The sequence below is a fragment of the Gossypium arboreum genome, chromosome 9 (genome assembly GCF_025698485.1).
Source record: "Gossypium arboreum isolate Shixiya-1 chromosome 9, ASM2569848v2, whole genome shotgun sequence".
NCBI lineage: Eukaryota > Viridiplantae > Streptophyta > Magnoliopsida > Malvales > Malvaceae > Gossypium > Gossypium arboreum.
The window spans coordinates 21729449-21743012 of NC_069078.1; the positions used below are offsets into that span (position 1 = coordinate 21729449).

Sequence of the window (13564 nt, forward strand, 5' to 3'; positions counted from 1 at the left end):
TATTGTGCGTAAAGTTGTAGGTTGAGTTAATGTTATCCAATTAGATTATTATTGGTCCCTATATATACTTTTCAATTTTAAAATATTAATTTTGACACAAATGACAACCGTTAAATTAAATCGGCTTTTTGTGAGTAATATGTTTGTTACATTAGATTTTAGAAATAGCAAAACTTAATGAATTTAATAGCTACCATTTAATTAATACTACAATTTTAAATTTTGAAAATTAAAATGACTAAAAATAACAAAATGAAAGTAAAAGGACTAAATCCACAACTTACATATAATTAAACAACTAATAGAAAAAAATATAATTAAAAATATTCAACTTGTTTATATTTAAAAATTAATAAATATCAAACGAAAATAACATGTATATATTTATTAAAAAATTAAAACAATATCATTAGGTTTAAATAAATTTACTTTAAGTATTTATAAAGATTTAAGGATTTAAGTAAAATTAAATTGGAGATTTAAGGGATTAGAAAAAACGCCGTAAAAAATTAAAATAGTAAACGGCATCATTTTTAATGGATATTTAGGGGATTAGCGGCGTTTTTAAAAAAAATGCCGCAAAAAATTAAAATAGTAAACAACAGCGTTTTTAATGGATATTTAGGGGATTAGCGTCGTTTTTTTAAAAAACGCCGAAAAAAACATAATTATTTACCTTGAACGGTGTCGTTTTCCTGCTATGTTTGCTTCTTTCTCATGCCCAATGCTTCCCCCCAACCCAAAATTGATTTCCCAATTCTCTAATTTCTTCTAATCCCTAAATTTCAGCCAAAAGAATTAGCACCCAAGAAACCTAAGACCAGACCCCTTTCATGCAAACGGAAACTGTCTCTACAATTCCAATTCATGCGTTTTTAAGCAAGGGTATGCATATAAATCTCCTTTTTTGCAAACTCCATTAAAGTTTCTTATCCTCTTTATAACTTTTGAAAACTGCAGATATATAAGTTGAGAAGCTTTGGAAGCCATTTGAGCAACGCCTGCCATGAACAAGCATGTAATGGAATCTTCATGTTCATAGGGTAAGCTTTTCTTATTTTGCTTTTAAAAACAGTTGTGGGTCAATTTCGTATTATTTTGCTTTGGAAGCACATATATCCAGATTCACTGATAAAAATAGGCTTCTTAGTGGATTAATTAATGTTTTGTTAGCTTTGTGATTATTGCGTGTTAGCTTCGTGATTATTGCTTGATCTAGGACATACATACATACAACTATATCTCTCACATGCTCCACTGCATTTAACCCATACAGACTTCATACATTTCTCATTGCAAACTCTAAGACCCATCACAAGTATATTTTCCTTCATGTTTTTGACTGACCTGAAACTTGAACAAGAAATGATCAGTCTTAAGTTTTCCTAATTTGCAATTTTCTCGTTCCAGTTCCTCCTCCAGACTCTTTAACTTTTCCTCTGTTTCTTAAGTTGTTCTTTCAGACCCCCCCTTTTTTTTGTTTAGTAAGCCCAAAGTGTAGTATGTTAAATTAGTGGAGTCGAGTGTGGAACCTTTAAATCGGAAAAATGAGTAAAAATGAAGAGGTTTATAAACTTGACAAATAAAAAAAATAGAAGTAAGCTGGTGTTGTGCATAGGAGTCTGAAAGTTGCCAAGTCTGGTGTCAAGAAGAGGAACAAACCTTGAAGATCTATGTCAATAAGTAAACTAGACAATTTAAGTTGTCTGTGCTGCGATTTTCGTTGTACTAGACCCCTTTCGTTTTATCCATTTTGTGTCTAGATTTTTAAAGCAAAGATTCATGGTCCTTTCGAGTTTGATTTCCAAATTATAGTATGGTAATTTTGAGGAGAAAAAAAAAAGTCTCACTCTCTTTCAATTTATTTTTAAAGTTCTGATGCAACATTACTCATTTAGAACTTGGGTTTCTTCTCTCTTCGAAAACAAATATTATTTTTCCTGGAAAATTTCGTTGTTCCAAATTTTTTTTTTTTACTTTGATTATGTATAGTGTCAATTATGAACTTGGGTTAAAACCAAAGCACAAATGCTCTATATTAAGTTTGTAGATTGTCTTGTGATGATAATTTATTTCTAAGAGTGCTTAAACTTGTGAATGGTTTGTATTTTAACCATTATTGTATTTGATAGAATGGTTTCTAAATTTCTTTTCAACGTCAATTGTATTTTTTTTCAAAAACATTTTTTTGACAGCTATAATGAATATTACCAAACTTTTCAAAAACAATTTTCCATAAACTAGCTCTTAGAGACTATAGTGGCCAACTGCTTTGTTTCCTTCATCGGAAGTGAATGATGTTGCGAATGTATCATCATTTGAACAGGGTACCTTCTAATAAAACCCTTTGAATCTTAGGAACAATCAACTATATAAGGAAGTCTCTTTAAAAGGTAACTCATTTACTCAATCCACAATCAAACAAAGGCCTATTCAATTCCAGGAACAATCTATCACATATCAAGTCTGTCATTTACTATTTAGCATACTAACTCCACTTTAGAAATAACCATACATTCTAACAAAAACAGAGGTATCACACTAAAGTAATCCACTTTTTATGTTAAAATATGACTAATGATTACATATCTTGATGAGAGAAATATTTTTTAATTTAAAATATAAATTCAAATTGAAGAGTATTTTATTACAAAATACTAGAAAATCAGGTTCTGTACATTTTATACAATAATTTTTGGTACGAAAAAATTTCCCAATAGGAAATTATAAGAGTAAAATATTGATAATGTTGAGTGATACAAAATAATCAAATTTAAATTTATGAGACAAAAGACAAGAATATCAAAGTTTATTGGGTAAGTAGATGGATAAAAAATTAGAAATTGGCTCATTTTCAACATAACATAATACAAAGTGGTAAAGCCGAAGCAGATATGATTTCATAAAACATTATGGTCCCACAATCAAAAGCCTGACCCAATCAAACCCATTTGAAAGAGAGCTTTCATCCTCGACCATACACCAATTTAATGTAGAACATACAAAAAAAGAACCACTTAACACTAATTAAAGCATGCATGCAAAACTATGGACTTGCATGTCAAATTTCCCCAAAACAAGCTAGTGGCCGGCCATGACATGGTTTATGGGCAAAGAAAACATGTTGAAACATGTTTTGTTAATGCATGATGAATTAAATGATAAAATAATTAATGATGTTGGATGAGAAACAAAAAAAATCAAAAAATAGCTCATCCTTTCCCCATTGCCGTGCAAGTGAAAGAAAAACAAGAAAAAATTGTTCATCCTTGTTCTTTCCTTTTGGCCGAAAATACTAAGGGAGGAGATAGGATTTTTGCTTCATGCTTGGTTTAGAAGAGATCTAGAAGGAGATTTGGCTAAATTTGCATCAAGATTAAGGTATGTATGAGGTTGTGTTAGGAGTTTCATGCATGTTTTGGTTGCTAACTTGATGTGCATGTTAGCCATGGTTCAAATCCTTGTTATGCCATGGAAATGGCATTTGGCCAAAGTTGTTATTGTGTTAAAGCCATTCCATGCTAAATGTGAAGCTTGCTAATGATGCATGCAATGATGGATTGACTACTCTTGAAACTTCTTTGTACCAATTTTAAGTAAGACATTGAGTTTTTTTTGTTTAACCATGATTGAAGTTGAAAGGGCATGATTGTGATGTATTCGCCATGATGCATTCATGAGCATGGTTCATGCTTCTTGCATGTTAGTTAAAATTTGTGTTTTGGATGGCTATGAACACCTTGAAATTCGGCCTTGCAGTTATATGTGTATATATGATTGCACATGATATTTTGATTATGAAGAAAGTGATGAATATGTTGTTTAAAGAAGAAGTTTGTTGAAGAATGTTGTGAAATTTGCATGTACATTCGGCCTAGTACACATATGATGCGAAAATCTTGCAATTTATTTTTGATTTTATGCAAGAATGACTAAGCATAATCGGCCACATGAGGGGAATTATTGTGCATGCATTCGGTTAGAGGCAAGCTTAATGATGCCTATTCTTGACTTAGGTAATCGGCTACCTTGTTGTGAGCTAAGGCCGAATGTGTGCGTAATTAAAGAAAATTGACTAAAGTGCTTAGTTATGTGATGTTGAATCAATGATATGTGTATTCGCCAAGGCTAGCAAGCGAGACTTTAATAAATTGAATTTGTTTGAATTAGCTCAAGAGCTTAGAGGGCCACAATTGGATAAGGGAAGGAAAAGTGATCGAATAGCCGTCAAAGCCGTTCGACAACATCCGAGGTAAGTCCTCAAGAAATGACCCTACTCAATTATGTGAAATGAAAAATTGATGTGTAATGACTATTGATTTATGTGTGTATGAGTATTTGAATGATACGGACTAAGTTCAAGGCGATTATGCTAGTGATATGTTTGTGTTTGAGCCTTAGTAACGAAAATGAAATATGAATGGGAAATGATTATTGATGTAAATGTGTGCATGAGCAATTGAATGATATCCTGCTAAGTCCCAAGACATTTATGTTGGTAATTACATCCGGTTAAGACCAAGGCAATTGTGCTAGTGACTACATATGGGCTAAGACCAAGGCATTTGTGCAAATTGTGAAATCGGGTTAAGTCCCAAGGCCTTTGTGCGGGTTACCATAACCTGCTATGTCCCGGCGTTTGAACGAGTAGCTATATCCGGTTAAACTCAAGGTATGCGATTTGAAAATTATAAGCTTGCTGGAAAATTTTCAGCTAATGCACTTGTGAAACTTCCCAATAACAAGGTATGTGTTGTGTGTGCTTTGCGCTAGAGTAAGAGCTTATGAATATTCGCTCCTATGATGGAACGAGTTATCGGCCTTAACGAAGCCGTTATTTGTGTATGAACATAAGAGTTGGGATGGTGAAGTAAGTATGATTATGTGAATGTGTATTAATGAAATGATTCATTTGGCTATGTGAATGTAATGCTTTGGTTAAAGTGATTTTATTGCTTGAGACTTACTAAGCATAAAATGCTTACTCCGCTGCTTTGGCTCTCTGTTTTATAGATTTTGCTCGTAGCAATCGGATTCGGGATCATTAAAGTCGAAGTCATCTACACTATCAAAGCCTCCATTTTGGTATAATTTTGGTTGAACTTTGAAATGGCATGTATAGGACTACCCTAATGTTGAAGGTCATGTACCTTTCGGTTTTGTGTAAGCTTGGATAGCCATGCGAAAATGGCTTATATAATGCTTTTAGTATGATTCTATAATAGTTTGTATGATAATCATTATGGGGTATGAAATTGTTTGAAAGGATTAGCCATTGGAATGGTTAATCATAATCACACTTTGTGCTATGGGTGCAAAAAGGGCCATTTGAATCGTGGAAATCATGAAATAGGTAATGGTTACTTTGAAAACAGATGTCTGGCAAGCAGCAGTGGTGTGGTTTTGAAAAATCACCAAAATTTGTAGGAATGGTATTAAATAGTGAATAAATTATGTAAATGAACCTTAATGAGTCTACTTTCATGTGGAATAAACCAAACGGTCATAGGAGTTACATGTTAAGAGATATTAAAGCTATTGTGAGATAGGGCAGAATGGTTTCGGGTCCCCTGTCGCAACTTTAAAAATTTATTATAAATTATCCAGAAAGAATTAGGAGTCATGTCTTATATGTACAGATTCCATTTTGAGTCTAGTTTCATTAGAAACAAACGGCACCAGTATTAAAGCCCTGCATGAGAGATATTCAAGTTGTAACGTGCGAAGATCGAGCAATCGATCCTGTAACATGGGTGACTTTAAATAATAAAATGTACCAATTGGTCCGACCAAAATTATAGAAATAAATACATGGATGTATATATGAGTCTAAATTCAGGAAAATTTACGGAATCAGTTTCGAGTTTTGAAACTCGAGATATGATTTTTAAGGTGACGATGACGCAGATTTCCACCTCTGTCTGAAATGTCAAATTGGTGGGTGAAATATGTGGATTTGGCTTGTTAACCCCTCGTGTCCGACAACCCATGATGGTCTCGGATTCGGGTGTTACAATTTTATTAGTATCGAGCCACGGTTTAGTCGATTCTAGGACTACCGTAATATGTTTGGGGTCTAGCTATACATGCCATTAAGTGATAAATTGATAGTGTGGAGATTTCGAAAATTTGAATTTGTGTTTGTTTATAGCAATGGATCCCGATCCCAATCGAGCAATAGTGATGATGTGGAGAGTGTGGCGCTGCTCCCGCGAAGGGACAAATACCGACGGACTCTCAACCTATGGCCAAGAATCCGAATGATGAGGCTAGGCAAGCCTTTTATAGTGTGATGAATGATTGGTTCAACCAATACATTCGAACTAACAGGCGGCTCCACAACCTCCATTCCCGACTAATGCAACCTCAAGACCTACAATACCTCCGAGAATCGACCAAATAAGGTCAAGTAAGCCCCAATGATGTAATTCGTAAACATGGGGCCACCAATTCAAGGTTACGGATAGCGACGATGTCGAGCAAGTGAATTTTGGTTGGATAACACTATCCGGTGCTCGATGAGCTATCTTGTACACCGATGAGTGCTTAAAGTGTGCCATCTCCTTGCTACGCGATTCCGCCTATTATTGGTGGAGTACTCGACTTGTGGTGCCTAGAGAGCAAGTGACTTGGGAATTCTTTCAAACCGAAGTTCAAAAAAGTATATCGATCGAGATTCATCGACCAAAAGCGAAGGAATTTCTTGATCTTAAGCAAGGTTCTATGTCGCCATCATCTACGAACGAAAATTTGTGAGGCTTAGCCAGACGCGAGAATGCATTTCGTCCAAGCTATTATGTGTAAACGCTTTGAGGATGGGTGAATGATGATATAAGGATGTTCGTTGGCATTCTCGAAATACGAGAGTTCGTAGTACTTGTTGAGCGAGCTTGTAAAGTCAAGAACTTAGAAAGGAGAAACAAAAGTTGATGTGGGAACCGGAGAATTCAAAAGGTCCTCGGAAAGTCTCTTCAACAGCATCAAGAGATTTCGAGATGATGTGAGCCGATCTAGAGGCGCCGGGCTTTTCTAGACGAGGACGCGATCGACCCCTGTGACCACACGAGTCACTTCGATCGCCAGATGGTGGAAATGATCGCCGAGAGAGGCGAGTGTCCGCATTGTGGCAAATGGCATTCGGGGAGCTGTTGGTTCCGTGATCGCTCTCGCTATAAGTGTGGATCGGCCGACCACCTTATGAAGGATTGCCCGAGGTTGCTTGAACAAAATGTAAGTCGAGTGGAAACCCGTGTGCTACCATCGCCGAGGTAGGCCACCTAGAAATGTGGGCAATGTTAGTGGCGGTCGAGAGGATCTAGAGATGCTACCATCGATCCGAGGCTCGTGCTCTGCTAGGACTTATGCCATACGCCAGACGCGAGGATGCCGCCTCACCGGATGTCATTACCGGTACTTTCACTCTTTTCAATACTAATGTGATTGCTTTGATTGACCCCGGTTCTACTCATTCTTATATATGTGAAACCTTAGCATCCAAAGAAGACTTTGCCTATTGAGTCTCTCGAGTTTGTAATTCGTGTCAAACCCTTGGGTCATTACGTGCTTGTCAACAAAGTGTGCAAGAAAAGTCCCTAGTGTTCCGAGGTTCTTGTTTTCCTGGACTTGATGCTTTTGCCGCTCGATGAATTCGACGTTATTCTTGGTTTGGATTGGTTGACCATGCACGATGCGGTTATAAATTGCAAAAGCAAGACTATCGATTTGAGGTGCGCGAATAACGAGATAATTCGGGTTGAGTCTACGGACTTAAAGGGGTTACCAAATTGTAATATCGCAATGTTGGCGGAAATATGTAAGAAAAGGGTGCGGCGCACCTTGCGTATGTGCTCGATGACAAGGAATCGAAAAGAAACCCGAATCGCTGCGTGGTTTGTGAATACCCGGATGTTTTCCTCAAGAATTGCCGGGTTTACCACTGTTCGGGAAATAGAATTTGGCATCGAATTGGTACCGGTACCACTCAATTTCGATAGCTCCGTATCGTATGGCACCAACGGAATTAAAGGAGTTGAAAGCTCGGTTGCAAGAATTGGTGGATAGAGGTTTTGCTCGCCGAAGTTTTTCGCCTTTGGGTGCGCCGGTGTTGTTTGTGAAAAGAAGGATGGAACCATGAGGTCAGCATCGACTATCGTCGACTTAATAAAGCGACGATAAAGAACAAATATCTGTTACCACGTATCGATGACTTGTTCGATCAACTGAAGGAGCCTCGGTGTTCTCGAAAATAGATTTGAGATCGGGCTATTATCAATTGCGAATTCGAGATTCTGGACGTACCCAAGACCGCCTTGAATCGAGATATGGTCACTATGAGTTCCTAGTGATGCCGTTTGGGCTTACTAATGCCCTGCGGTATTTATGGATTTAATGAATCGGATCTTCGACCATATTTGGATCGATTCGTAGTCGTGTTCATTGATGACATCTTGGTCTATTCAAGAAATGAGACCGAACATGCTTTGAACACCGAGGTTAGTCTTTGCAAATTTTACGGGATAAGCAATTATATGCTAAGTTCAAAGAAGTGTGAGTTCGGTTAAGAGAGGTTAGCTTCTTGGGTCATGTGGTATCCGCGACGGTATTCGAGTCGACCGAATAAAATTTCAGCCATACTTAATTGGAAGCCTCAGAAATATTACTTGAGGTTCGAGCTTTTTGGGGCTTCTTAGGTTATTACCGACGATTTGTAAAGGTTTCTCAACGATAGCCACGCCGATGACGGCTTACTCCAAAAGGATGTTAAGTTCGAATGGACGGAGAAATGTCGAAAAAGTTTCGATCAATCGAAAACTTATTTGATTGAAGCCCCAATTCTAGTGCAACCCGAATCGGCAAAGAGTTTGTCATCTATAGTGACGCCTCCTACTTGGGTTAGGTTGCGATTAATGCAAGAAGGTCGAGTTGTGGCCTGTCGTCGAGGCAATTAAAGCCACACGAGAAAAATTATCCGACCCATGATCTCGAATTGGTTGCCATCGTATTCGCCTTGAAGATTTGGCGACATTACTTATTTGGTGAGAGGTGCCATGTGTACTCGGATCACAAAAGTCTCAAATATTTGATGACCCAAAGAGACTTAAATCTGCGACAAAGACGTTGGCTCGAGCTGTTAAAGGATTATGAGCTGGTCATTGACTATCACCCGGGAAAAGCGAATGTGGTTGCGGATGCCTTGAGTCGTAAATCATTATTCGCTTTACGAGCGATGAATGTGCACTTGTCCGTTCGATCCGACAATGTGTTAGTAGCTGAATTGAAAGCCAAACCATTATTGATACATCAAATTTGTGAAGCTCAGAAGGTCGACGATGAGTTGGTTGCAAATCGGGTCGAGTGTGTTCCGAACAAGGAATAGGAGTTTCAGATCAATGATGACGATTGTTTGAGGTTCAGAAGATGTCTGTGTGTTCCAAGGAATTCGGAACTTATTTTGATAATTCTGAACGAAGCCCATTGTAGCCGAATGGCAATCCACCCGGGGAGTACGAAGATGTACAACGATTTGAAACGTCGGTTTTGGTGGCATGGTATGAAACGAGACATCTCCGACTTTGTTTCAAGATGTTTAATATGTCAACAAGTGAAAGCGGAACATCAAGTGCCTTCAGGATTACTTCAGCCGATCACGATACCCGAGTGGAAATGGGATCGAGTCACAATGGACTTTGTGTCCGGACTGCCATTGTCAGCAAGTAAGAAGGATGCGATTTGGGTTGTTGTTGATAGATTGACTAAGTCGGCTCACTTTATCCTCGTCGTCACGGATTTTCATTGGATAAACTAGCTGAATTGTACGTTTCTCGATTGTGAGATTACACGGGTACCGATTTGCTTGTGTCGGATAGAGATCCGAGGTTCACCTCGCGATTTTGGAAGAAATTGCAAGAAGCTTTGGGTACCAAGTTGCATTTCAAAGACCGCCTTTCACCCCAAACCGATGGTCAATCCGAGTGGATAATTCGGATACTTGAGGATATGTTGAGATGTTGCATCCTCGAGTTCGATGGTTCATGGGAACGGTACCTACCTTTGATTGAATTCGCCACAACAATAGTTTTCAATCAAGTATTAAGATGGCGCCTTCTGAAGCTTTGTACGGCGTAAATGCCGTACACCATTGTTTTGGACCGAGCTCGATGAAAACAAAATTTTCGAGTGGATTTGATTAATGATGTTTGATGTAAAGTAAAAGTAATCCGTGAAAGTCGAAAATAGCCTCCGATCGTCGAAGTCGACGCGGATTTGAAACGAAAGGACATTGAGTATCGTGGGAGATAAAGTGTTTCTTAAAGTTTCGCCGTGGAAAAGATACTCGATTCTACCGTAAGGGCAAGTTGAGCCCGAGATTCATTGGGCCGCATCTAAATCTCCGAACGAGTTGGCCCGATTCGTATCGCTTGATTTTGCCCCGAACTCGAAAAGATTCACAACGTCTTCCATGTTTCAATGCTTCGACGCTATAGATCGATCCATCGCACGTGATTGATCCATCGAAGTTGAAATTCAAGCCAATATGAGTTATGAGGAAGAACCGATTCGTATCCCGCACGTGAAGTGAAAGAGTTATGAAACAAGCGGGTTCCGCTAGTGAAATTGTTATGGCTCAAACACGGATAGAAGAAGCTACTTGGGAAACCGAGAACTCTATGAAAGAGCGATACCCAACCCTATTTACCGGTAAGATTTTCGGGGACGAAAATTTCTTAAGTGGGGGAGAGTTGTGACAGCCCAAAATTGACCCTAGTTGGGATGTGGTTTCGGGACTACAAAACCGAGGCATAAAAAAATAATTTAAAATTTATTTTGATGCCTATAGTATGTGTGTGTTCATGTGTGACATTTTTTATGATTGATTTAGTGTTATAAAGGTGAATTTCACTAGAAGGGACTTAGTAGTGAACTTTGAAAGTACGATAGGAAATGTGTGATGACTAATTAAAGCATGCATGCAAAACTATGGACTTGCATGTCAAATTTCCCCAAAACAAGCTAGTGGCCGCCATGACATGGTTTATGGGCAAAGAAAACATGTTGAAACATGTTTTGTTAATGCATGATGAATTAAATGATAAAATAATTAATGATGTTGGATGAGAAACAAAAAAAATCAAAAAATAGCTCATCCTTTCCCCATTGTCGTGCAAGTGAAAGAAAAACAAGAAAAAATTGTTCATCCTTGTTCTTTCCTTTTGGCCGAAAATACTAAGGAGGAGATAGGATTTTTGCTTCATGCTTGGTTTAGAAGAGATCTAGAAGGAGATTTGGCTAAATTTGCATCAAGATTAAGGTATGTATGAGGTTGTGTTAGGAGTTTCATGCATGTTTTGGTTGCTAACTTGATGTGCATGTTAGCCATGGTTCAAATCCTTGTTATGCCATGGAAATGGCATTTGGCCAATGTTGTTATTGTGTTAAAGCCATTGCATGCTAAATGTGAAGCTTGCTAATGATGCATGCAATGATGGATTGACTACTCTTGAAACTTCTTTGTACCAATTTTAAGTAAGACATTGAGTTTTTTTGTTTAACCATGATTGAAGTTGAAAGGGGCATGATTGTGATGTATTCGCCATGATGCATTCATGAGCATGGTTCATGCTTCTTGCATGTTAGTTAAAATTTGTGTTTTGGATGGCTATGGACACCTTGAAATTCGGCCTTGCAGTTATATGTGTATATATGATTGCACATGATATTTTGATTATGAAGAAAGTGATGAATATGTTGTTTAAAGAAGAAGTTTGTTGAAGAATGTTGTGAAATTTGCATGTACATTCGGCCTAGTACACATATGATGCGAAAATCTTGCAATTTATTTTTGATTTTATGCAAGAATGACTAAGCATAATCGGCCACATGAGGGGAATTATTGTGCATGCATTCGGTTAGAGGCAAGCTTAATGATGCCTATTCTTGACTTAGGTAATCGGCTACCTTGTTGTGAGCTAAGGCCGAATGTGTGCGTAATTAAAGAAAATTGACTAAAGTGCTTAGTTATGTGATGTTGAATCAATGATATGTGTATTCTTGCCAAGGCTAGCAAGCGAGACTTTAATAAATTGAATTTGTTTGAATTAGCTCAAGAGCTTAGAGGGCCACAATTGGATAAGGGGAAGGAAAAAGTGATCGAATAGCCGTCAAAGCCGTTCGACAACATCCGAGGTAAGTCCTCAAGAAATGACCCTACTCGAATTATGTGAAATGAAAAATTGATGTGTAATGACTATTGATTTATGTGTGTATGAGTATTTGAATGATACGGACTAAGTTCAAGGCGATTATGCTAGTGATATGTTTGTGTTTGAGCCTTAGTAACTGAAAATGAAATATGAATGGGAAATGATTATTGATGTATATGTGTGCATGAGCAATTGAATGATATCTGGGCTAAGTCCCAAGACATTTATCTTGGTAATTACATCCGGTTAAGACACGAAGGCAATTGTGCTAGTGACTACATCCTGCTAAGACCAAGGCATTTGTGCAAATTGTGAAATCCGGGTTAAGTCCCAAGGCCTTTGTGCGGGTTACCATAACCTGCTATGTCCCAAGGCGTTTGAACGAGTAGCTATATCCGGTTAAACTCAAGGTATACGATTTGAAAATTATAAGCTTGCTGGAAAATTTTCAGCTAATGCACTTGTGAAACTTCCCAATAACAAGGTATGTGTTGTGTGTGCTTTGCTGCTAGGAGTAAGAGCTTATGAATATTCGCTCCTATGATGGAACGAGTTATCGTACCTTAACGAAGCCATTATTTGTGTATGAACATAAGAGTTGGGATGGTGAAGTAAGTATGATTATGTGAATGTGTATTAATGAAATGATTCATTTGGCTATGTGAATGTAATGCTTTGGTTAAAGCTGATTTTATTGCTTGAGACTTACTAAGCATAAAAATGCTTACTCCGTTGCTTTGGCTCTCTGTTTTATAGATTTTGCTCGTAGCAATCGGATTCGGGATCATTAAAGTCGAAGTCATCTACACTATCAAAGCCTCCATTTTGGTATAATTTTGGTTGAACTTTGAAATGGCATGTTAGGACTACCCTAATGTTGAAGGTCATGTACCTTTCGGTTTTGTGTAAGCTTGGATAGCCATGCGAAAATGGCTTATATACGTTTTTAGTATGATTCTATAATAGTTTGTATGATAATCATTATGGGGTATGAAATTGTTTGAAAGGATTAGCCATTGGAATGGTTAATCATAATCACACTTTGTGCTATGGGTGCAAAAAGGGCCATTTGAATCGTGGAAATCATGAAATAGGTAATGGTTACTTTGAAAACAGATGCTGGCAGCAGCAGTGGTGTGGTTTTGAAAAATCACCAAAATTTGTAGGAATGGTATTAAATAGTGAATAAATTATGTAAATGAACCTTAATGAGTCTACTTTCATGTGGAATAAACCAAACGGTCATAGGAGTTACATGTTAAGAGATATTAAAGCTATTGTGAGATAGGGCCAGAATGGTTTCTGGGTCCCCTGTCGCAACTTTAAAAATTTATTATAAATTATCCAGAAAGAATTAGGAGTCA

General features: G+C 37.6%; 1 long non-coding RNA gene across 1 annotated transcript; it reads left to right on the top strand.

Moving 5' to 3' along the window:
• The first annotated feature begins 700 nt into the window (after positions 1 to 700).
• On the top strand, positions 701 to 13235 carry LOC108469148 (uncharacterized). The gene is made up of 4 exons (XR_008270689.1): positions 701 to 885; positions 961 to 1043; positions 12100 to 12183; positions 12957 to 13235. It is a non-coding gene; the product is annotated as an uncharacterized LOC108469148 (long non-coding RNA).
• The last annotated feature ends 329 nt before the right edge of the window (positions 13236 to 13564 follow it).